The following is a 26,807-nucleotide window of genomic DNA, read 5'->3' on the forward strand; positions in this document are numbered from 1 at the left end:
GCACTCCTGGGCTCCATAAATCCACCCATTTCAGTTTCCCAATGTGCTGAGATTACAGGCATCAGCCACCACATCTGCCCCACCAATAAAATTTTTAAATATTACATATTTGCATAAAAATCCTAACTCGGTACCTCAGAATAATGGCAGCATTTTGTTTATTCATTTGTTTTGTTTTAAAGTGGAACACATTTGCTCAGGCAACCACGAGATGGATTTTAATATTTTCAAGTATCTATTAATGTTCTAACATTCAAGTGACCTCCTGGGTCTTTCCATTTTTGCCTGCATTTGGTAAGTGGTATGGTGTTGATTTTGGGGGATGCATTTCCCCCCAGCAAAGTCCTCTCCCAATAATGATGCTCACCAAGGTTAGGGAATCTAGTACAGTGCCCTGTGCATACAATAGGGTGCTTGTGGAACGAATCCAAAACAAAACAAGTAGTAGAAGTCAGTTCCCAACAAGGTACTAAGTAGGTAATGCAGGTATGGCTGGAAAACCAAATTCCAACAGTCAACATTTTTGCATTAGAGAAAACATTTACAACTAGTTCACCAGAAGATGTTGGTGTAAGGCAATGTTTTGGGGACTTGGTTGCATACTGTAATCATCTGGAGAATTTTAAAAACACTGTTGCCTGGTGGTGGCAGGCACCTGTAATCCCAGCTACTCGGGAGGCTGAGGCAGGAGAATCGCTTGAACCCAGGATGCAGAGGTTGCAATGAGCTTTGATCACACCATTGTACTCCAGCCTGGGGAACACACACACACACACACACACACACACACACACACACACACACACACACAAAGAAAAGAAAAAGAAAAAAGAAAAAAAAAATTGTTGCTTGGGACTCACTCAGAGATTCTGATTTACTGGTCTTTTGCAACTTGGCCTTGGGAGATTTTTGGCCCACCTATCATCCTCTGGCAATTCTAATGTTAAACCAAGGGTAATGTCCATTGGTTCGGTGTGAAGGATGAATTAAATATACGTGTTTTCCATGTGGACTGCTGGTATTTGCCCCCATGGATGCTCCTGAGTTTTGGCTTTTGGAAAACAGTTCTGCCCTGTTAAAATCAAAAGATGGGCCAGGCACTGTGGCTCATGCCTGTAATCCCTGCACTTTGGGATCACCTGCGGTCAGGAGTTCGAGACCAGCCTGGCCAACATTGTGAAACCCTGTCTTTACTAAAACTACAAAAATTAGTTGGGTGTGGTGGCGTGTACCTATAATCCCAGCTACTCTGGAGGCCGAGGCAGGAGAATCACTTGAACCTGGGAGGCAGAGGTTGCAGTGAGCCAAAATTGTACCACTGTGCTCCAGCCTGGGTAACAGAGTGAGACTCCATCTCAAAAAAAAAAAAAAAAGATGACTTGAAGATGTACTCAGCAGTTGTCTGGGCTAAATTGCAGCAAGGGAAAATGTCCTCTTGGCAGCTCTATTTTTATGTCACTTGTTTTCAGAGTAACAGATTGTTTCACGCACAGTATTTTGATTTAGTCTGTGTTGAAAGTCGTAAATAGCCTACAGATACCACAAAGGGATGACAAGAATTTCCAGACACATAGAGTGCATTATACATGCTTTTAAATTTCTCCTATGGTGGTGAAAGAGGAAGTCAAATTGTGCCTGTTTGCAGATGACATGATTGTATATTTAGAAAACCCCATCGTCTCAGCCCAAAATTTCCTTAAACTGATAAGCAACTTCAGCAAAGTCTTAGGATACAAAATCAATCTGCAAAAATCACAAGCATTCCTATACACCAATAACAGACAAACAGAGAGCTAAATCATGGGTGAAGTCCCATTCACAATTGCTACAAAGGGAATAAAATACCTAGGAATCCAACTTACAAGGGATGTGAAGGACCTCTTCAAGGAGAACTACAAACCACTGCCCAGTGAAATAAAAGAAGACACAAACAAATGGAAGAACATTCCACGCTCATGGATAGGAAGAATCAATATCATGAAAATGGCCATACTGCCCAAGGTAATTTATGGATTCAGTGCCATCCCCATCAAGCTACCAATGACTTTCTTCACAGAATTGGAAAAACTACTTTAAAGTTCATATGGAACCAAAAAAGAGCTCGCATTACCAAGATGATCATAAGCCAAAAGAACAAAGCTGGAGGCATCACGCTACCTGACTCCAAACTATACTACAATGCTACAGTAGCCAAAACAACATGGTACTGGTACCAAAACAGATATGTAGACCAATAGAACAGAACAGAGGTCTCAGAAATAACACCACACATCTATAACTATCTGATCTTTGACAAACCTGACAAAAACAAGAAATGGGGAAATGATTCCCTATTTAATAAATGGTGCTGGGAAAACTGGCTAGCCATATGGAGAAAGCTGAAACTGGATCCCTTCCTTACACCTTATACAAAAATTAATTCAAGATGGATTAAAGACTTAAATGTTAGACCTAAAACCATAAAAACCCTAGAATAAAACCTAGGTAATACCATTCAGGACATAGGCATGTGCAAGGACTTCATGACTAAAACACCAAAAGCAATGGCAACAAAAGCCAAAATAGACAAATAGGATCTAATTAAACTAAAGAGCTTCTGCACGGCAAAAGAAACTACCATCAGAGTGAACGGGCAACCTACAGAATGGGAGAAAATTTTTGCAATCTACCCATCTGACAAAGGGCTAATATCCAGAATCTACAAAGAGCTTAAACAAATTTACAAGAAAAAAACAACCTTAAGAACTTAAAAAGTGGGAAAAGGATATGAAAAGACACTTCTCAAAAGAAGATATTTATGCAGCCAACAGACACATGAACAAATGCTCATCATCACTGGTCATCAGAGAAATGCAAATCAAAACCACAATGAGATACCATCTCATGCCAGTTAGAATGGCGATCATTAAAAAGTCAGGAAACAACAGATGCTGGAGAGGATGTGGAGCAATAAGAATGCTTTTACAGGTTAGTGGGAGTGTAAATTAGTTCAACCATTGTGGAAGACAGTGTGGCAATTCCTCAAGGATCTAGAACTAGATATACCATATACCATTTGACCCAGCAATCCCATTACTGGGTATATACCCAAAGGATTATAAATCATGCTACTATAAAGACACATGAATATGTATGTTTATTGTGGTACTATTCACAGTAGCAAAGACTTGGAACCAACCCAAATGTCCATCAATGATAGACTGGATGAAGAAAATGTGGCACATATACACCATGGAATACTATGCAGCCATAAAAAACGATGAGTTCGTGTCCTTTGCAGGGATATGGATGAAGCTGGATACCATCATTCTCAGCAAAATATCACAAGGACAGAAAACCAAACACCGCATGTTCTCACTCATAGGTGGGAACTGAACAACAAGAACACTTGGACACAGGGCAGGGAACTTCACACACCAGGGCCTGCCAGGGGGTGGGGGGCTGGGGTAAGGATGGCATTAGGAGAAATACCTAATGTAAATGACAAGTTGATGAGTGCTGCAAACCAACATGGCACACATATACCTATGTAACAAACCTGCACGTTGTGAACATGTACCCTAGAACTTAAAGTATAAGAATAAATACATAAATAAATAAATAATAAATAAATAAATAAATAAATTTCTCCTATGGTGAGAAATGAAAAATATAATATTGAGCCTTGATTTCCTAAACTCAGCCATTTCCCCAGATTATTTCAAGTCCTTTCAAGGGTCTTCAGAAGTATTTTCTGGAGGGGATTATTCCCAGGAGTGAAGGGTACTAGATGCATGAGAATCTCAATGGAATCCCGCTTCTTTTTCAGAAGACTCACTATCTAGAACCTTGAGAGCCCGGGGATGCTGCATAAGTAGCATGGCCTATGGATGTGCATGAGCTTTGAAATTAAGTGAGGGTGATCCTAAGTCCCAGCCCAGCAGTTTAGTAGTTGTGCAGTTTTGGACAAGTCTCTTGACTTTGAACATGTATATAAACGTTGTCTACAAGAAAAGGCAAAGTGATACTGATTGCAAAAATGACAGCTATTCTTCATCCTTCACTATATCTATGCCCTTTGGAATGTGCCTTTTGAGCTACTCCCATCAATAGGTAAACTGTGTTTCTCAAAACTTAAATCTGTCCATCCTTATTTGTTCAGGCCAATAGAAAGCTGTGAATATGACAATGTACCACCTTTGGGCCTAGGCTGAAAAGATTTTAAATACTTCTGCCTTTTCTTTTGAAATCCTGCCATTACCATGAGAAGAGGCCCACAATGGAGGATGAGATACCAAGGGGAGGAGTGGAATCAAGGTGTCCCCGTTGACAGCCAGCTCACTCTCAGAAACAGAGCTGCCTCCTCAACCAGCAGCTGACCACATATGCCTGAAAGATCCCAGATGAAACCAGAAGAATGGCCCAGCTGAATTCAGCCTAAATGGCTTAGCAGCTCAAATATAAACTAAAACAAATTTGGTTGTTTTTTTTTTGAGATGGAGTCTTGCTCTGTTGCCCAGGCTGGAGTGCAATGGCATGATCTCGGCTCACTGCAATCTCCAACTCCCGGGTTCAAGCAATTCTCCTGCCTCAGCCTCCTGATTATCTGGGGCTACAGGTGCGTGCCACCATGCCTGGCTAATTTTTTGTATTTTTAGTAGACACGGGGTTTCACTGTGTTAGCCAGGATGGTCTCGATCTCCTGATCTTGTGATCCGCCTCAGCCTCCCAAAGTGCTGGGGTTACAGGCATGAGCCACCGCGCCCAGGCTTGGGGTTTTTTTTTATTATTTAGTTTTTTTCGAGATGGAGTTTCATTCTTGTTGCCCAGGCTTGAGTGCAACGGCGTGGTCTCCACTCACTGAAACCTCCACCTCCTGGGTTCAAGAGATTATCCTGCCTCATCTTCCCAAGTAGCCGGGATTACAGGCACCCACCACCACGCCCAGCTAATTTTGTTTTTTTGTATTTTTAGTAGAGACAAGTTTTCACCATGTTGGCCAGGCTGGTCTCGAACTCCTGACCTCAGGTGATCCGCCAGCCTTAGCCTCCTAATGTGCTGGGATTACAGGTGTGAACACCACGCCCAGCCTTGGGGTGTTTTTTGTTTCTTGTTTTTTTTTAAATGTAGGGATAGTTAACTAATACATACCCTCATTACAGATGGGATGCCAGGATTCAAGAACAGGTTGATTACAAGTTCCCTGACAAACAGCACATTACATGTACTGATTTTCTATATCACTTATTTACACGGTGGTGTGCGCCTGTGGTCCCAGCTACTTGAGAGGCTGGGGTGGGAGGATCGTTTGAACCTGGAAGGTTGAGGCTGCAGTGAGCCATGATTGTACCAGGGCACTCCAGCCTGGGTGACAGAGTGAGACCTGCCTCCAAAAAACAAGGGGAAGGAAAGGGAAGGGGAGGGAAGGGGAGGGGAAGGGAGGGGAGGGGAGGGAGAAGAAAGAAAGAAAGAAATTTGTCTTTAATCTATTCCCTCCACATGTAAACCCTGGAGGTCAGGGCTGTGGACACACCTGAAGACATGGGGTTTCACCCTCCTGAGGCCTCATCATTCTTTTTTCACTGTCTGGTTTCTAGAAGGAGGATGCCCCACCCCACCCTCAAGCAGCAGGTGGGTAACAGTTGTCTACCTGTGGACACTTTCTGCTTGTGAGCCCCCTGCTGTCTTTCAGGGCACCACCTCTCCCACCTATCAGCCTGAGGGGAGATGCTGGTAGGAAGGGGGTGTTCCTTTGCCCGTGGCAGAAAAGGAGAGAGTTCAGGCCTTCACTTCTCCTGAAGTCAGGGGAGCCAATGCTCCCAGAGCTCCACTTCAATGTGGCAGCAGCTGACCATGTAGGGCACCTGGAATGTGGCTGGTCTTAAGTGAGATGTGCTGGAAGCTTAAAATATAGAGTGAGTTTCTAAGATTTCCTACCAAAGGCCCCCTTCAGTGGCTCACGCCTGTAATCCCAGCACTTTGGGAGGCCAAGGCCGGAGCTTCTCTTGAAGCAGGAGTTGGACACCAGCCTGGGCAAGATGGTGACACATCTCTACAAAAATAAAAATATTAGCTGGGCATGGTGGTGCCCACCTGTAGTCCCAGCTACTCGAGAGGCTGGAGAGGGAGAATCACTTGAACCCAGGAGTCCCAGGTTGCAGTGAGCTATGCTCACCTCACTGCGCTACAGCCTGGGCGACAGAGAGAGACTCTGTCTCTATTTTTAAAATGAATAATAATAATAATTTTATGTAGATCACAAATCAAAATAATAATATTTTGGATCTATTGAGTAAAATCAATTATTGCAGTCAATTTCACCTTTTTGGTTTTTTTTTTTTTTTAGATGGATTCTTGCTTTGTTGCCCAGGCTGGAGTGCAATGGTGGGATGTTGGCTCACTGCAGCCTCCACCTCCCGGGTTCAAGCGATTCTCCTGCCTCAGCCTCCCGAGTAGCTGGGATTACAGGCGCCTGCCACCACGCTGGGCTACTTTTTGTATTTTTAGTAGAGACGGGGTTTTGCCATGTTGGTCAGGCTGGTCTCGAACTCCTGACCTCAGGTGATCCACCTGCCTTGGCCTCCCAAATGCTGGGATTACAGGCGTGAGCCACCATGTCCAGCCTGTTTCCTTTTCCTTTAAGCAGCTACTAGAAAAATTTAAATGACACACATGGCTCACATTTTTTTTCTTTCTATTGGAAATGGCTGCCTTAAAGGACTGCCTCTCTTGTGAAAGCTCGGGCTTCCGCTTCAAAAATCCAAAGGTCAGAAAGAACTCAGGAAGTGCAGGAGGCCAACAGTGGAACACTGGAAAGGCACAACCAAGTTCTGCTTAAATGCAGATGTTCCCCTGGAGGGGCCACGTGCCAGCACCGCAAGGAAAGCCCTGCAGCAAAGGGCTGAGCCAGCCAAACACCTGTCCTTCGGGCCGCCTGTCCCAGGCAGGAACACAGCTTCTGTCAATCAGGGCCCTGCAGGGCGGGGTCAGGATCCCTATCCAATCAGAGGCGCGTGTGTGGAACTGTCCAATCAGGTGCCAGCCTCGGAGGAAGGGGCGGCCTTCCACCACCTGGGTGGGTGTTTGTTTCCGGACCCGCGGAGCTCAGCGCTGTGTGTCCGTTGCTCTGTCTGGTTTTTCCGCGAGGCTCCAAGTGACTCCGCCATTGCCTCCATGGCCCTGGGACCTGCAGGTACTGGAAGGTCCATTGGGAAGATGTCGGGACACCACAGAAGACAAGAACCGGTGAGTGTGCGGAAAGACTGTCCTGAAGGGTAGACCTATGGTTGGAACCAGCTCTGGGGGGGACCCGGGCCTTCTCGCAGTCCGCTACAGGGACCAGGATTTGAGTCTCCGCCGGCGCAGCTCGGCTCTCAGTCTCCTCCGGCGCAGCGTGGGGCTGGGCGGCTGCCGGGAGCCCGGGCATCCCATCTCTACCCGTCCCTGCTCGGTGACTTCGGCTTGGCTCAAGCCCTCCTGGGGCAGCTCCACACCCGCAACCATGCATTTCCTCAGGTTGTGCGGGGACCTCCTGGGAATCTTCAGTGGAGAATCCCGCCTCGGGGTGCCGCGTTCCTGGGTGGGAGGAGCTGTGGTCCGTGGGGTCCTCAGTCCCTCCTTTTTCCTGTGGAAAAAATAAACTGGGACGGGCGCGGTGGCTCACGCCTGTAAACTCAGCATTTTGGGAGGCCGAGGCGGGCGGATCACCTGATGTCGGGAGTTCGAGACCAGACTGACCAACAAGGAGAAACCCCGTCTCTACTAAAAATACAAAATTAGCTGGGCGTGGTGGCGCGCGTCTGTAATCCCAGCTGCTCGGGAGGCTGAGGCAGGAGAATCGCTTGAACCTGGGAGGCGGAGGTTGCAGTGAGCCGAGATCACGCCATTGCACTCCAGCCTGGGCAACCAGAGCGAAACTCTGTCTCAAAAAAAAAAAAAAAAAAAAAAGATTGTGAATTCTACTTTTGTTGAGTGTAATGCTTTCTATGTGTCTATTAGGTGTAATTGTTTTATAGTGCTTTCAAGTCCTTTGTTCCCTTGTTTATATTTGGTTTTGCTTTGTTATTCATTACTGAAAGTAGAGTATTGAAGTATCCTGCTATTATTATATTACTGTCTATTTCTTAAATTCTATCAGTGTTTGCTTTATATATGAGGGAACCCTGATTTTTATTTGTTTACCTATGTACGTCTGTATGTTTCATAGGTTCCCAGTGAATGAAACCTTTTATTATTATTTAATGTTCTTTGTCTCTTCTGACAGTTTTGACGTAAGGTATATTTTACTACAAATAGTAATTTTTTACTTAAAAGATATTTTGCCTAATAAAATTGTGACCTCTCCTGCTCTCGTTTGGTTCATATTTGCATGTCGTATCTTTTCCATCCTGCAACTGTGGACAGTTATGGCTAATCCTAGTAGATTGTCTTCCCTTCTTTTAACATCTTGGATGAATTTGGGTCACACTAATTGTTATGTGAAGATGGATGTTGAATTGTGTAGAATTTGACAGCAGTATCGACCTGAGGAGGAGAAGATGGAAAGGAGTCTAGCAACTTAAAAATCTTAACAGCATTCTCTGTGAGGTGACCTTTTTTCCTGTTGGTGGCTCAGTTTCCTTAGGCCATAAAGAAGATACTGAGGTCTGTGACAGCCTGTGACAGTATCAAGTTGTATCTGAACTTATTGAACTGTTTCCCCCCTTCCTTATTCGTTATTCACAGTTTGTTTTTCATGTGCATAAGTTGACTCATTTGTTTCCTGTTAGCATTTGAAACACCATATGGCCACCGTAAGTCCTGACAAAATGACTTCTAATGAGGAGGGGGAAGGTCCATGTCCCACCTTCCTATGAAATTTTGGCCTATTCACAAATCTACCCCCACATAAGAGAAGTAATTATGTTCTGTAAAGAAGAGGTTGCTAAAAACCTTTAGCATGGTGTTTTATGACTTAGAAGTTTTAAGCAGTTGTTGTTACATCTAAGCATTTATTAATTTTGGTAAGAACATTACTATATATTTCTGATGTCACTTTTACTGTTAAGAGGTTCCAGGCATCTGGCAGCCTGCCACTTCAGGATTTGAGTGAATCAGACCATCTAAATATAATATAGAGACTTGTACTTGTATTTCCTGATTAAAAACAAACTAACCTCTGTTTCACTATTGAAGTAAGAGTACTTTATAATGAATACAAAGAAAGTATATTAAATATCCAGTAGAGCATGCTAAAGTGAAAAAAAATAGTAATTTTTTACTTGCAAGGTATTTTGCCTAATATAATTGTGACGTCTCCTGGTCTTGTTTGGTTCATATTTGCATGTAATGTCTTCCATCCTGCCAGTTTGTCTATTTTTGGTATTGGATCTAATGTGTTTGTCTTAGAGACAGGATATAGTTTCCTCGAGTTTTTATTTTTTAATCTCTATTTAATATATGTCCTTTGATAGGAAAGTTTAGTCCATGAATATTTAAATAATTTCCTGAAAGGGAAGGCCTTACTGTTGCCATTTTCATACTTCTTTTATTTAATTTTTGTACCCAGTTTGTCTCTCTTCTGTCTTTGCATCTTGTTCATCTTTGTAGTGACATGCTTTGACTCCTTTCTTATTTTCTATCTGAGTATTTTATTCATGGTTGCCATGGGGGTTATCTTAAACCTTTTTTTCTTTTTTTTTGAGACAGAGTTTTGCTCTTGTTGCCCAGGCTGGAGTGCAATGGTGTGATCTTGGCTCACCGTACCCTCTGCCTCCCAGGTTCAGGCGATTCTTCTGCCTCAGCCTCCCCAGTAGGTGGGGTTACAGGCATGCACAACCATGCCCGGCTAATTTTGTATTTTTAGTAGAGATGGCTTTCTCCATGTTGGTCAGGCTGGTCTCGAACTCCTGACCTCAGGCCATCCACCCACCTCGGCCTCCCAAAGTGCTAGGATTACAGGCATGAGTCACCGCACCCGGCTATATTAAACTTCTTAATGTTATAGCAGTGCATCTTAAGCTGATAACACCTTAACTTCAGTTGTATACAAATAGTTTTTCTCATTATTTTCTACCCTCAACTTTGTTATTATTGTCACTAATTACAACTTTCTATTTTATATTTACATTAACAGATGTTTATTTCTATTTTTATGCTTTTGACTTACAACTTTTAGAGCATAATTAAAAGTGTTTTCTGCAGTATTATTATCCTACAAAGTTTTATTTTTGTGTATGTGCCTATCTTTCCTGAGAGTCACCTATTTTTATCTGATTTTGTGTTGTTTTGTAGCATCATTTCATTTTCAATGGAAGAGACTCCCTTTAGCATTTCTTGTAGGGCAGGTCTATTAGTGATATACTTTTTAATCTCTGTTAGCCTTAGAAAATCTGTATTTTCCCCTCATTTGGAGGACAGTATTGCTGGTTATAGTATTCTTGCTTGGAAGTTTTTCTTCTTTCAGCTCTTTGATTATATTATCCAACTCTTTTCTAGCCTGTGAGGATTCTGTTCAGAAATCTACGGGTAATCTTACTGAAGCACTCACAGATAATTTATCACCTTTCTCTTGCTTCTTTCAAGATTCTCTCTTTGTTTGTGGCTTTTGAAACTAGGCTTATGATGTTTCTCATAGTGGGTTTCTTTGTGTTTAATTCTAGTTGGAGTTTGTTGAGTTTGTTAAGTTTTAAGGTCTTTTTCCTTCCTTAAGTTTGATAATTCCTCAATCATTTTTGTATTCTGCAGCTCTACAATTTGTTTGCCTTATAGTTTCTATCCTTGTTGATCATTTCATTTTCCTGATTTTATTTTGTTGTCTATGTTGTGATTTGCTCATCAAGTGCCATTAAGATGGTTACTTTAAATTTTTTCAGGCAATTTATACATTTTTTTTTGAGACAGGGTCTCATTGCTATCACCCAGGCTGGAGTTCAGTGGCATGATCACGGCCCACTGTAGCCTCAACCTCCCAGTCTCAACTGTTTCTCCTACCACAGCCTCCTGAGTAGCTGAGACTACAGGCATGCCCCACCATGCCTAGCCAATTTTTTGTATTTTTAGTAGAGACAGGATTTTGCTATTTTGCCCAGGCTGGTCTCAAATTCCCAGGATTCAAGGGATGTGCCTGACTTGGCCCCCAAAGTGTTGGGCTTACAGGCATGAACCACCCACAGCACCCAGCCATATCTTGGTTTCTTTGGGTTTGATTTCTGGATGTTTGTTTTCTTTTATTGATTGGTTCATGCTACCCTGACGCTTTGTATACATTTTAATCTTTGGTTGAGATGTAGGCATGTCTGAAAAAAATAAACCCAACACTTTTTGCAGTGTTATTAGTGTCCAGTCTTATAAATTGACACCAGTTTTCTTTTTTTAAATTTTTATGGTTACATAGTAGGTGTATATATATATTTATGGAATATATGACATATTTTGATACAGGCATAGTTTGTGTAATAATCACATCAGGGTAAATGTGGTATCTATGACCACAAAGATTTATCCTTTGTGTTACAAACAATCCACTTACACTCTTTATTTTTAAATGTACAACTAAATAATTATTGATTATATTCACCCTGTTACACTATCAAATACTAGATCCTATTTTTTCTATTTTTTGTATCCATTACCTATCCCCACTCCCCTGGCACACACTCACAGTACCCTTCCCAGTCTCTAGTAACTATCATTTTACTCTCTATGTTTTAATTTTTAGCTCCCACAAATAAGTGAGAACATATGATGTTTGTCTTTCTGTACCTGCCTTATTTCACTGAACATGATGACCTCCAGTTCCATCTATGCTGCTGGAAATTACAGGATCTCATTCTTTCTTATAACTAAATAGTACCGCATTGTGTATGCTTGCCACATCCTGTTTATCCATTTGTTTCTTGATGGACACATAGGTTGCTTCCAAATCTTTGCTATTATGAATAGTGCTGTAATAAACATGAGAGTGCAGATATCTCTTTGATATAATAATTTCCTTTTTTTGGGGGGTGGTATATATCTAGCAGTGGGATTGCTGGATCATATGGTAGCTCTATTTTTAGTTCTTTGAAGAAGCTGCAAACCGTTCTTCATAGTGGTTGTACTAATTTACATTCCCACTGACAGTGTACAGGGGTTCCCTCTTCTTCACTTGCATGTCAGCATTTGTTATTGCCTGTCTTTTGGATAAAAGCTATTTTAACTGGGGTGAGATGATATCTCATTGTAGTTTTGATTTGCATTTCTCTTATGATCAATGATATTGATTGAGCACCTTTTTATATACGTGTTTGCTATTTGTATGTCTTCTTTGGAGAAATAGCCATTCAGATCTTTGGCCCATTTTTTAATTGGATTATTAGATTTCCCTATAGAGTTGTTTGAGCTCCTTATATATTCTGGTTATTAATCCCTTATCAGATGGATAGTTTGCAAAGACTTTTCCCATTCTGTGGATTGTCTTTTCACTTTTTTGCTGTGCAGAAGCTTTTTAACTTGATGTGATCTCATCTGTCCATTTTTACTTTGGTTACCCCTGCTTATTGGGTATTGCTCAAGAAATCTTTGCCCAGTGCAGTGTCCTAGAGAGTTTTTGCAAGTTTTTCATGTAGTAGGTTTATAGTTTGAAGACTTAGTCTTTAATCCATTTTTATTTGATTGTTGAATATGGCAAGAAACGGGTCTAGTTTCATTCTTCTGCATGTGGATGTCCAGTTTTCTTAGCACCACTCATTGAAGAGGCTGTCCTTTCTCCAGTGCATATTGTTGACACCTTTGTTGAAAATGAGTTTACTGTAGGTGCATGGATTTGTTTCTGGGTTCTCTATTCTGCTTCACTCGTCTATATGTCTGTTTTTATGCCACTACCATGCTGTTTTGGTTACCATAGCTCTGTAGTATAATTTGAGGTCAGGTAATGTGATTCCTCCAGTTATTTTGCTTAGGAAATCTTTAGCTATTCTGAGTTTTTTGTGGTTCCATATACATTCTAGGATTATATTTTCTGTTTCTTTTCTTTTCTTCTTCTTTTTTTTTTTTTTTTTTTTTGAGATGTAGTTTCACTCTTGTTGCCCAGGTTGGAGTGCAATGGCACGATCTTGGCTCAGTGCAACCTCTGCCTCCCGGGTTCAAGTGATTCTTCCGCATCAGCTTCCCAAATAGCTGGGATTACAGGCATGCACCACCACACCAGGCTAATTTTGTATTTTTAGTAGAGACTGGGTTTCTCCATGTTGGTCAGGCTGGTCTCGAGCTCCCAACCTCAGGTGATCCACCCACCTCAGCCTCCCAAAGTGCTGAGATTACAGGCGTTAGCCACCATGCCCAGGCTATATTTTCTATTTCGATGAAGAATATCATTGGTATTTTGATAGGGACTGCATTGAATCCATAGTTTTGGGTGTAATATATACATTTTAACGATACTGATTCTTCCAGTATGTAAACATGAAATCTCCATTTTTTGTGTGTGCCCTTTTCAATTGCTTGTATCAATGTTTTTTCTTCTTTTTTTTTTTTTTTTTGAGACGGAGTCTCTATCGCCAGGCTGGAGTGCAGTGGCATAATCTCGGTTCACTGCAATCTCTGCCTCCTGGGTTCAAGGGATTCTCCTGCCTCAGCCTGCCGAGTAGCTGGGATTACAGGCACACGCCACCACACCCAGCTAATTTTTTTGTATTTTTAGTAGAGACGGGGTTTCACCATGTTGATCAGGATGGTCTTGATCTCCTGACCTTGTGATCTGCACACCTTGGCCTCCCAAGGTGCTGGGATTACAGGCATGAGCCACCACGCCCGGTCTGCTTGTATCAGTGTTTTATATTTTCATTGTAGAGGTCTTTCACTTGGTTAATTTCTGGGTATTTTATTTTATTTGAAACTGTTGTAACTGGGATTACTTTCTTGATTTTTCAGATTGTGTGCTGTTGGCATATAGAAATGCTACAGATATTTGTAGGTTGATTTCGTATCCTGCAATTTTACTGAACTTGTTAGTCAGTCCTAATAGATTTTTGGTGGAGTCGTTAGGATTTTTCCAAATATAAGATTATATCATCAGCAAACAAGGATAATTTGACTTCTTTTCCAATTTGGATGGCCTTTATTTCTTTCTCTTGTCTGATTGCTCTAGCTAAAACTTCCAGTAGTATGCTGAATAACAGTAGTGAAAGTGGGCATCCTTGTCGTGTTCCAGATCTTAGAAGAAAGGCTTTCAGTGTTTCCTCATTCAGTATGATACTAGTTGTGGGTTTGTCACATACAGCTCTTATTGTGCTGAGGTATATTCTTTCTATCCCCAGTTTTTTGAGGGTTTGTATCATGAAGTAATGTTAAATTCTATCGAATGTTTTTTTCAGCATCAATTTAAATGATCGTATGGTTCTTGTCCTTCATTCAGCTGATAATGATTACACATTGATTTGCATGTATTGAACCATCCTTGAGTCCCAGGGATAAGTCCCACTTGGTCACAATGAGTGATCTTTTAAATCTAATTTTGCATTTGGTTTGCTAGTATTTTGTGGAGGAGTTTAGCATCAGTGTTCATCAGGGATATTGGCCTGTAATTGTCTTTTCTTGTTGTGCTTTTGTCTACTTTTGGTATCAGGGTAAGATGGGCCTTGTAGAATGAGTTTGGAAGTATTCCCTCCTCCTCTGTTTTTCAGAATAGTTTGAGAAGGATTGGTACAAATTCTTCTTTAAATGGCTGGCAAAATTCAGCAGTGAAGCTGTGGGGTCCCAGACTTTCCTTTGTTGGGACACTTTTTATTACAGCTTCCATCTCATCATTTGTTATTGGTCTATTCAGGTTTTGGATTTCTTCATGGTTCAATCTTGGTAGGTTATATGTATCTAGGAATTTGTTCATTTCTTCTAGATTTCCCAGCTTTATTGGACTATAGTTGCTCATAGTAACCTCTAATGATTCTTTGAATTTCTGTGGTATCAGTTATAATGCGTCCTTTTTCATCTTTCATTTTATTCATTTGGATTTTCTCTTTTTCTTATTTACTCTGGCTAAACATTTTTCAATTTTCTTTATATTATCCAGAAACCAACTTTTGTTTTATTGACTTTTTGTATTTTCTTTATTTCAGTTTCATTTATTTCTGCTCTGACTGTTGTTATTTCTTTTCTTCTACTAACTCTGTGTCTGGTTTGCTCTTGCTTTTCAGTTTGTTTTTTTTAGATGGAGTCTTGCTTTGTCACCCAGGCAATGGCGCAATCTTGGCTCACTGCAACCTCCACCTCAAGCAATTCTCCTGCCTCAGCCTCCCGAACAGCTGGGATTAGAGGCACATACCACTACACCCAGCTAATTTTTGCATTTTTTGTAGAGACAGGGTTTCACCATGTTGCCCAGGCTGGTCTTGAACTCCTGACCTCAGGTGATCCACCTGCCTCAGCCTCCCAAAGTACTGGGATTACAGGCATGAGCCACCATGCCCAGCCACTTTTTAGTTCTTTAAGGTATGGCATTATGTTATTTATTTGAAGTTTTTCTACTTTTTTGATGTAGGAGCTCATGGGTATAAACTTCCCTCTTAGTACTGCTCTCACTGTATCTCATTTGTTTGATATGTTGTGTTTCCATTATCATTTGTTTCAAGAAAGTTTAAAATTTCCTTCTTAATTTCTTCATTGAGCCACTGTTGAAGTTAGTTTCTTTTTTTTTTTTTTTTTAAAGACAGAGTCTCGCTCTGTTCCCCAGGCTGTAGTGCAGTGGCACAATCTCAGCTCACTGCAACATCTGCCTCCTGGGTTCAAGCGATTCTCCTTTTGCAGCCTCCCGAGTAGCTTGGGACTACACGCCCAGCCAATTTTTGTTTGCTGACAAAGGAAGTTTCACCATGTTGGCCAGGCTGGTCTTGAACTCCTGACCTCAAGTGATTTGCCCGCCTTAGCCTCCCAAAGTGCTGGGATTACACGTGTGAGCACCTGCACCCAGCCAATTCTGTCTTGAAATCTATTTTGTCTGATACGAGTATAGCTACTCCAGCCCATTTTTGGTTTCCATTTGCACAGAATGCCTTTTTCCATCCCTTAATTTTCAAACTGTGTGTGTCTTTACAGGTGAAGTGTGTTATTTGTAGGCAACAATTGGGCCTTTTTTTTCTTTTTCAGTTCAGTTACTCTATGTCTTTTGATTGGAGAGTTTAGTCCATTTACAGTCAAAGGTATTGATAAGTAAGGACTTGTTCCTGCATTTTGTTTGTTTTCTGGTTTGCGGTCTTTCTTCCTTAATTCCCTCCTTCCTGTCTTCCTTTTAGTGAAAGTGATTTCTCCAGTGGTATGTTTTAATTTCTTGCTTTTTATTTTTTTCATATCTGTTGTATGTTTTCACATATAAGGTTACCATGAGGGTTGCAAACAATATCTTATAACCCATTATTTTAAACTGTTGACAACACTGATTGCATAAACAAGCAAAAAGAAAAGTAATGAAGTCTCTACATTTTAACTTCATTCCTCTGCTTCTTAACTTTTTGTTTCTATTATATCTGATTGTACTATGTCTTGAAAAGTTATCGTTATTATTTTTCGTCAGTTCATCCTATCATCTTTTCTCTTTTCTTTTCTTTCTTCTCTTTCTTGATGGAATCGCTCTGTCATCGGGCAGGAGTGCAATGGCACAATCTCAGCTCACTGCAGCCTCTGCCTCCCAGGTTCAAGCAATTCTCCTGCCTCAGCCTCCCGAGTAGCTGGGACTACAGGCACACACCACCACACCCAGCTAATTTTTGTATTTTTAGTAGAGATGGAGTTTCACCATGTTGGCTAGGATGGTCTCCATCTCTTGACCTCGTGATCCGTCCACCTCGGCCTCCCAAAGTGCTGGGATTACAGGTGTGAGTCACTGCGCCCAGCCCCCTTCAGCACTTTGAATATGCTGTGCCGCTCTCGTGGCCTGTAGGGTTTCCACTGAAAAGTCTGCTGCCAGACATATTAGAGCTCCATTGTATGTTGTTTCTTTTCTCTTGCTGCTTTTAGGATCTTTTCTTTATCTTTGACCTTTGCGTGTATGGTTATTAAATGCCTTGAGGTTGGATACTGATATATTTTTCTAGGTTTGGGGCATTATCTGGTATTATCCCTTTGAATACACTTTTTTTTTTCTTTTTTTTGAAACGGAGTCTCGCTCTTTCACCGAGGCCGGACTGCAGTGGTGCTATCTCAGCTCACTGCAAGCTCCGCCTCCTGGGTTCACGCCATTCTCCTGCCTCAGCCTCCCTAGTAGCTGGGACTACAGGTGCCCGGCTAATTTTTTGTATTTTTAGTAGAGGCAGGGTTTCACTGTGTTAGCCAGGATAGTTTTGATCTCCTGACCTCGTGATCCACCCGCCTCAGCCTCCCAAAGTGCTGGGATTACAGGCGTGAGCCACCGCGCCCAGCCTGAATAAACTTTCTACCCCATCCTTGTCTCTGCCTCTTCTTTAAGGTTAATAACTCTTAGATTTGCCCTTTTGAGGCTGCTTTCTAGATCTTGTAGGTATGCTTAATTTCCGTTTTTGTTTTCTTGTCTTCTCTGACTGTATTTTCAAATGGCCTGTCTTCAAGCTTACTAATTCTTTCTTCTGCTTTATCAATTCTCCTATTAAGAGACTGAGGTATTCTTCTGTATGTCAATTGCATTTTTCAAATCCAGATTTTCTTCCTGATTCTTACTATTTCAATTTCTTTCTGAAATTTATCTGATAGAATTCTGAATTCTTTCTGTGTGTGTTATCTTGAATTTCTTTGAGTTTCCTCAAAACAGCTATTTTGAATTATCTGAAAGGTCACATAGCTCTTTTTATCTGGGATTGATCTCTCATGCTTTATTTAGTTCATTTGGTGAAGTCATGTTTTTGTGGACAGTCTTGTGGATGTTCATTTGTGTCTGGACGTTGAAAAGAATGGGTATTTATTGTAGTCGTCTCAGTTTATGCTTGCTTATAAACATCTTCATTAGGAAGATTTTCCAAGTATTTGAAAGGACTGGGGTGTTGTGATCTGCTTTTGGTCACTGCAGGTATATCTGCATGGTTGGGCACTCCAAGCATAGTAACACTGTTTTTGGCAGACTCATAGAGGCATGGTAGTCTTGAATAAGATCTGGAAGGATGCTCTGGATCATCAAGCAGAGACTCTTGTTGTCTTCCATTATTTTTCCCAAACAAATGGAGTCTCTCTCTCTCTCTGTGCTGAGCTTCCTGGAGCTATTGGATGGGTAACACAAGGACCCCTGGGACCCCTACCACTGGGACTATGCTGGGTCAGACCTAAAGCCAGCACAGCACTGGGTCTCACCCAAGGACTGCCGTAACCACTACCTGGCTACTGCCTATGTTTATTCAAGGCCCTAGGGTCATACAGTCCACAGGTGGTGAAGCCAGCCAAGCTTGTGTCCTTCACTTCAGAGCAGCAAGTTCCCCTAGGTCCCGATTTAGTCCAGAGATGCCTTCTGGGAACCAAGGCCTAGAGTTGAAAACATTAGAAATCTACTTGGTGCTGTATTCTACTGTGGCTGAGCTGGCATCCAAACCACAAGACAATGTCCTTCCTACTCTTCCCTCCCCTTTCCACAGGCAGAACAGTCTCTCATATTCAGCACTCACAGGCCCACGGGAATACTATCAGGCTACCACCAATGTTCACGTAAAGCCCAAGGGCTCCTCAGTCAGCTTGTGGTGAATGCTGCTGGGCCTGGAACTCACCCTTCAGAGTGGTGGGCTCCTCTTTACCTAGGGCAGGTCCAGAAATGCCACTGACGAGACCCCAAGAGCCTGCTAGGTGCTTTACCCCACTGTGGTTGAACTGGTACCTAAGCTGCGAGACCAAGTCCTTTAACCCTTCCTCTGCCTTTCTGAAGCAGGAATTTCTGCTAGTAGCCACCCTAGCTGGGAATGTGCTGGGTCATACTTGAGCCAGCTCATCTCAGCATCTCTCCCAAGCCCCATGGCATGTACTAATGGTTACTGCTACTAATTTTTTTTTTTTGAGACAGAGTCTCGCTCTTTCGCCCAGGCTGGAGTGCAGTGGTGCTATCTCGGCTCACTGCAAGCTCCACCTCCTGGGTTCACGCCATTCTCCTGCCTCAGCCTCCCAAGTAGCTGGGACTACAGGTGCCCACCACCGTGCCCGGCTAATTTTTTGTATTTTTAGTAGAGACAGGGTTTCACCGTGTTAGCCAGGATGGTCTCGATCTCCTGACCTCATGATCTGCCTGCCTTGGCCTCCCAAAGTGCTGGGATTACAGGCGTGAGCCACCGTGCCCGGCCTACTGCTACTAATTATTCAGGGCCCAAGAGTTCTTTAGTCACCAGGTGGTGAATCCTGCCAGGACTGGGTCTTTCCATTCAAGGGAGTGGGATTTCTTCTGGCCCTGGTTGTGTCTAGAAATGTCATACAGGATCCAGGACCTGGAATGGGGACCTCACGACTCTGCCCAGTGCCCTCTCCTACCGTGGCTGAGCTCATATCCATGTTGCAAGACAAAGTTCTCTTTTTCTCTCTATTCTCAAGTGGAAGGAAGTAGTCTCTTTCAGAGTGGTAGGCTGCACTGTCTGGGGTTAGGGGAGGGGTAGCACAAGTACTCCCTTAGCTGGTGTCTCAATAGGTCACATGATCCCATGTTTACTGGCTCTGAGCCCAGCACAGCGCCAGGACTTGCCTAGTAGTTGCCGTCCTTATGGCCTAGACTTACTCTCAGGTTTATTTATGACCCCAGAGCACTTTATCCCTCGGTGGCAAGACTTGCTGAAACTCCAGTTTCTTTTCTTTTTTCTTTTGTTTTTTTTTTTTTTTTTTTTTTTTGAGACGGACTTTTGCTCTTGTCGCCCAGGCTGGAGTGCAATGGCACGATCTCAGCTCACTGCAACCTCTGCTTCCCTGGTTCCCGGGATTGTCCTGCCTCAGCCTCATGAGTAGCTAGGATTACAGGCACCTGCCACCACGTCCGGCTACTTTTTGTATTTTTAGTAGAGACAGGGTTTCACCTCGTTCACCAGGCTGGTCTCGAACTCCTGACCTTGTGACCCACCCACCTCGGCCTCCCAAAGTTCTGGGATTACAGGCGTGAGCCACCATGCCCAGCCTTGAAACTCCAGTTTCAGCCAGTGGGATGGGTATTTTAACTCTGGCTAGGGCTTCTCTAAATGCTTCCTCTGTGGGCATTGGCTCAGTTCTTCCTGGTATTGGCAGCGCTGATATCCAATGCAGAGTTCCACAATGACTGCATTCTCCTTATCCTAGGTACACAGATTCGTGCCATGTGGCCACTGCCAGTGGGTGGGGGTAGGATAATGTCAGCAATTCAATCTGTCTTTCCTACCCTCTTCAGTGTTTCCTTCTGTCATATGGTATTAAAACTAGGTACTATGATTGCTCAGCTGATTTTTTGTTTTTGTTTTTGTTTTTTTTGAGATGGTGTCTCGTTCTGTTGCCCAGGCCAGAGTGCAGCAGCATGATCTCAGTTCACTGAAACCTCCACCTCTCAGGTTCAAGTGATTCTCCTGCCTCAGCCCTCTGAGTAGCTGGGACTGCAGGTGCACACCACCACACCCAGCTAATTTTTTGTATTTTTAATAGAGACAAGATTTCACCATATTGACCAGGCTAGTCTCAAACTCCTGACCTCGTGATCTGCCTGCCTCAGCATCCCAAAGTGCTGGGATTACAGGTGTGAGTCACTGCACCTGGCTTGATTTTTGGTTCTTATGAAGGTACTCTGTTGGGTAGATTATTAAATTTGGTGTAACTGTAGGGAGGTCAGTCAGTGGAGGCATCGAATCAGCCATCTTGGTCTGCCTGCTTCCCTGACATGAGTTTTCTGGGCTAGATATTTTCAGGTCATCTCAAACCTGTTCTCAGGATGCATGTTGTCTGGAATTCTGTCTGTGTGTATATGTGTGTGTGTGTGTTTTCCAATTAAAGACACTAGTCCAAGTTTATTCTTTAGAATCTGTAGTCAGTTGCTACACCTCTTGTCTGTCTGTGGTATTGCAGTCTCTCTGGTGCTATAACAATCATGTATCTTTGGTCATAGTTGACCCAACCTGTCATTCAAATTGTACCATCAGGCCCAGCATGGTGGCTTTTGTCTGTAATCCCAGCAATTTGGGAGGCCGAGGCAGGTGGATCACCTTGAGGTCAGGAGTTCAAGACCAGCCTTGCCAACATGGTGAAACCCCATATCTACTAAAAATACAAAATTAGCTGGGCTTGGTGGCAGGTGCATGTAATCCCAGCTACTCAGGAGGCTGAGGCAGGAGAATCATTTGAACCCAGGAGGCAGAGGTTCAGTGAGCCAAGATTGCCCTACTGCACTCCAGCCTGGGCAACAGAGCAAGACTCTGTCTCAAAAAATAATAAAATAAAATCAAAAGGTGTACAATCATTCTCTTCAGCACTTTATCCTGGGAGACAGAAACCAGTCTATGGACAACCCTCCAAAAGCCAAAAGTGTGAACCCATTCCGCTATTCTTGTTTTCTTCTCAGGGAGAAGCCAGGAGTTGGGAATTTGCTCTTAAAGGCACCATGTTGTTTTAGGGAGGAGGAAGGTCTGTGGTGGGTAAATGTAACAAACTTTACTTCCTCTTCTATGTAGCTCTTTTTAAGCATTGTCCACACCTGCAATGCTGCAAACTGTTTACTGGTTTTTAGAGTTCTCACATAAGCAATTTTGTCAGTATAGTTTTGTTCAGTGTATCTGTGAAGGAGTTAGGGCCCATTGTGTCTTATTCTGCTCACTTGCTGGTGTGCTTGGTATCATTTTGTGTATTAGATTTGTAAATATATTTACCTGAGTCTAGCAAGTGGTATACTTTATTTTGTTTTGTTTTTCATTTCTTTAAGCTGTGTCTTTTCATGACACTCAAGATCTTTTGCCAGAGCAGGGCATAAAAGATTCGTCCCAAGAAGTGTTACAGGGAAGAAATGAAAGCTCCGGGCTTGAGAATTCACAGTTAAGGAAAGATAGTGAAAGTGTGAGTGCATATGAAGGACAGAAAGAATGTAGTAATGAACTTAGCCAATGTTCATCAGCTACACAAGAAAGACTTGAGATGCAATAAGCATGTAACAGTCTTCAGTAAATCATCAAACCTGAATGGACATAAGACAAAACATACTGGAGAGAAACCCTAAAAATGTAAACAATGTGGCAAAATCTTTAAATCTTGCTCAAATCTTCCTAAACATAACAGAATTCATACTGGAGAGAAACCCAACAAATATGGGGAATGTGGCAAAGCCTTTACCCAGTGCGCTAACCTTTATAAACATAAGAGAATTCATACCAGTGAGAAACCCTACAAATGTGAAAAATGTGGCAAGTCTTTAACCAGTGTTCAAATTTTACTGAGCATAAGAAAATTCGCACTGGAGAGAAACCCTACAAGTGTAAAGTATGTGGCAAAGCCATTACCCGGGGCCCAAACCTTACTGTACAGGAGAGAATTCATACTGGGGAGAAACCCTACAAATGTAAAAAAAATGTAGCAAAGCCTTTACACGGTGCTCTTACCGTATTATGCATGAGAGAACTCATACTGGAGAGAAACCCTACTGTTAGGGACAAGCTGCCCCAGGAAGCTTCTTGGTGCAGCTGACCCTTCCCCCAAATGCTTTACAGCTGCATTCCTAAACCCTTATCTAGGTGTAAGGGATAATTGGAAGGACAGCTGAGAAAGGAATGAGGCCAGTAGACCCAAGTTGAGGCAAGCTGATTTATTGTCAGTCCTGTCGGGCTACCTCCTGACAAAAGCAAAGGAGGCAGCCCTGCTTACAGACTACAGCAGGGCTTTATAGGGCGAGGAACTGGATCAGGGTAGGGGAGCTGAGTTGGGTATGCAGGAGGCTGAATCGGGGTGGGGAAGCTGATCTGGGTGTGCAGGAGGGCTGAGTTGGGGTTGCAGGCGTCTTGACTGCATCCTGCAGATGTTTTTGCCAGCTTTGTTATGCAAGGTGAGCAGATGTGTTAACCACATCCTGTAACTGCCTGGACAGTTACTGGAGAGGTCAGTGAATGGGGGTTTGTATTTAACCCTGGGGGAACTGCGGAGGTCACAAAGGACTGCATTGTAAGACCCATGGGAAGAGGGGAGGGGAACAGCCTGGTTGGGGTGACCCTAACAGTGAATAACCAACTGAAAACTTGGGTTAATAACCAATTAACACAATGTGTTATTCTTTATGGCTTTTCTTTGTTGGTTTTCTTTGCTGATAATAGTAATATAGAATTAAGAAAATTCCTTTTTTCCTCTTTTATTTTTAGAAATTATAGATTTTTTTAATGTTTTGAATAAACTACAATTGGCTTTGTTTTTGCTAATCATTTTTCTTCATGTATAGGCTCATTCTCTCAAATATTAAGTTTTGCTTATGAATTCATTGGCTAATCTATCTCACAATAATTTTTTTTAAAGTAGTTACGACTAAGGCACAACCAGCAGAGAAAGCACAAAATATTAGGAAGATCCTTTTAATAATGTTTATGTCTTAACTTAGATAACTGCAGTTGTACATAACAGGGCAAGTTCAGCCTCAGGGTGTATTTATATAGCATACAACTGAGCCCTCAACATAACACTTTCAGGAGTGAAATCTGAAATAAGTCTTTGTAGGCCAGGTGCGGTGGCTCATACCTATAATCCCAGCACTTTGGGAGGCTGAGGCGGGCAGATCACCTGAGGTCAAGAGTTCGAGACCAGCCTGACCAACATGGAGAAACCCCTTCTCTACTAAACATAAAAAAATTAGGCCGGGCACGGTGGCTCACGCCTGTAATCCCAGCACTTTGGGAGGCCGAGGCGGGCGGATCATGAGATCAGGAGATCGAGATCATCCTGGCTAACACAGTGAAACCCCGTCTCTACTAAAAATACAAAAAATTAGCCAGGCGAGGTGGCGGGCGCCTGTAGTCCCAGCTACTCAGGAGGCTGAGGCAGGGGAATGGCATGAACCCCAGGGGGCGGAGCCTGCAGTGAGCCAAGATCGCGCCACTGCACTCCAGCCTGGGCAACAGGGAGACTCCGTCTCAAAAAAAAAAAAAAAAAAAAATTAGCTGGGCATGGTGGTGCATGCCTATAATCCCAGCTTCTCGGCAGGCTGGGGCAGGAAAATCACTTGAACCCAGGAGGCAGAGGTTGTGGTGAGCCAAGATTGCACCATTGCACTCCAGCCCAGGCAACAAGAGCGAAACTCCCATCTCAGCAAAAGAAAAAGAAGTATTTGTTCGAAGAGTTTGTGGCCAGAAATCCTAAAAGAGCCTCATAAGAAAACTGATTTATCCAAAACCCAGTTCAGAGGCAAGAAAAGCATTATGTAAACATCATATACAAAGAATTACGAGTCCAAGTAACATCAGTCTTCCCAATATCAGCAGTTGAAGAAAGAACAGTACCTTTACAATCCTGAGAGAAACTTTTTTTCATTCCAGAATTCTATACCCAGCTAAACTATCCGTCAAGACTGCAAGCAGAGGCCTGGCATGGTGGCTCATGCTTGTAATCCCAGCACTTTGGGAGGCCAAGGTGGGCAGATCATGAGGTCAGGAGTTCAAGACTAGCCTGGCCAATATGGTGAAACCCCATCTCTACTAAAAATACAAAAATTAGCCAGGCATGGTGGTGCACACCTGTAGTCCCAGCTACTCGGGAGGCTAAGGCAGAAGAATCTCTTGAACCCAGGAGGTAGAGGTTGCAGTGAGCCAAGATCATGCCACTGCACTTCAGCCTGGGTGACAGAGTGAGATTCTGTCTCAAAAAAAAAAAAGACTGAGAGCAGAATAAAACATTTTCATGTATTTTAGTTCACAACAATGTACCTCATTTGCACCCTTTCTCAGGAATCCACTGAGACATATTTACTAGGTATGAGAAAGTAGATCAAAAAGGAGTAGATGGGCGGGGAGTGGTGGCTCACACCTGTAATCCCAGCACTTTGGGAGGCAGAAGCAGGCAGATCACTTGATCTCAGGAGTTCAAGATCAGCCTGGCCAACATGGTGAAACCCTGTCTCTACTAAAAATACAAAAATTAGCTGGGCATGGTGGCAGGCGCCTCTAATTCCAGCTATTTGGGAGGCTGAGGCATGAGAATAGCTTGAACTTGGGAGGCAGAAGTTGCAGTGAGCTGTGATTGCGCCACTACACTCCACCCTGGGTAATGGAGTGAGACTCTATCTCAAAAAAAAAAAAAGTAGATATGTATCTGTGTTGTGGAAGATGCACCCCAAGGTAATATCAAAGGAACCATGGGATGTGCCTATAATCCCAGCCACTGGGGAGGCTGGGCCAGAGGATCATTTGAGCCCAGGAATTCAAGACCAGTTGGGCAATATGGTAAGACTCTGTCTTAAAACAAAACGAAAACAAAACCAAAAAGATAACAGCATAGAGAATTATCAGGACTATGACAAAAGAAAGCTGTAAGAGTGATGTCCAGCATATCTGATGGAGAGCAATCACTGCAGACTGGATTAAGTAGAGCACTCATCTGACAAGGAATTAATAATCACAATATATAAGCAATGCAACCAATTCTTTGGAAAAATATCTAATAATCCAATTTAAAATGGGCAAAAGATCTCAATAGACATTTCTCAAGACATACAGATGGCAAACAGGTATATGAAAAGGTGCTCAATATCACTGATCATCAGAGAAATGCAAATCAAAACTATCATCTCACCCTAGTTAAAATGGCTTTTATCCAAAAGATAGGCAATAACAAATGCTGGCAAAGAGGATGTGGAGAAGAGGGAATTCTCGTACACTGTTGGTGGAAATGTAAATTACCACAGCCACTATGGAGGTTTGGAGGTTCTTCAAAAAACGAAAAATAGAGCTATCATATGACCCAGCAATTTCACTGCCAGATATATTCCCAAAAGAAAGGAAATCAGTATTTCAAAGAGATATCTGTACCCCTATGTTTATCACAGCACAATAACCAAAATTTGGCAGTAACCTAAGTGTATGTCAACAGATAAATGGATAAAGAAAATATGGTACTTACACACAATGGAATACTATTTAGCCATACAAAAGAATGAGATCCTGTCATTTGCAACAACTTGGATGGAACTGGACGTCATTACGTTAAATGAAATAAACCAGGCATAGAAAAACAAACTTGGCGTGTTCTCACTCGTTTGTGGGTGCTAAAAATTAAAACAATTGAACTCATGGAAGTAGAGAGTAGAATGGCAATTACCAGATGCTGGGAAGGAGAGTAGGGGTTGGGAAGGCAGAGTGGATAGTTAATGAGTATAAAAAAACAGCAAGAATAAATAAGATCGAGTATTTGATAGCACAACAGGGTAACTTCTGCTATCAGTAACTCAATTTAATTGCACATTTAAAAATAGCTAAAAGACGATAGGCATGGTGGCTTACACATGTAATCCCAGCACTTTGGGAGGCTGAGACAGGCAAATCATTTGAGGTGAGGAGTTTGAGACCAGCCTGGCCAACATGGAGAAACGCCGTCTCTACTAAAAATACAAAAATTAGCCTGGCTTGGTGGCACTCACCTTTAATCCCAGCTACTCAGGAGGCTGAGGGAGGAGAATCGCTTGAACCTAGGAGGCGGAGGCTGCAGTGAGCCAAGATCATGCCACTGCACTCCAGCCTGGGTGACAGAGCAAGACTCTGTCACAAAAAGAAAAAAAAAAAACAACTAGAAGTATAATTGGATTGTTTGTAACACAAGGAATAAATGCCTGAGATGATTGATACCCCATTTACCCTGATATGACTATTATGCATTGCATGCCTGTATCAGAATATCTCATGTAACCCATAAATATATACACCTACTCTGTACTCAGAAAGATTTTGAAAAACAAGAAGTAGGCTGGGCACGAT

General features: G+C 42.5%; 1 pseudogene; it reads left to right on the forward strand.

Annotated features, from left to right (window-relative positions):
- The first annotated feature begins 7,082 nt into the window (after positions 1-7,082).
- LOC129040460 (large ribosomal subunit protein eL8-like) overlaps positions 7,083-26,807 on the forward strand; it is a 40,307-nt pseudogene continuing 20,582 nt past the window's right edge.

Source organism: Pongo pygmaeus, chromosome 6 (genome assembly GCF_028885625.2).
Source record: "Pongo pygmaeus isolate AG05252 chromosome 6, NHGRI_mPonPyg2-v2.0_pri, whole genome shotgun sequence".
Taxonomy (NCBI): Eukaryota; Metazoa; Chordata; class Mammalia; order Primates; family Hominidae; genus Pongo; species Pongo pygmaeus.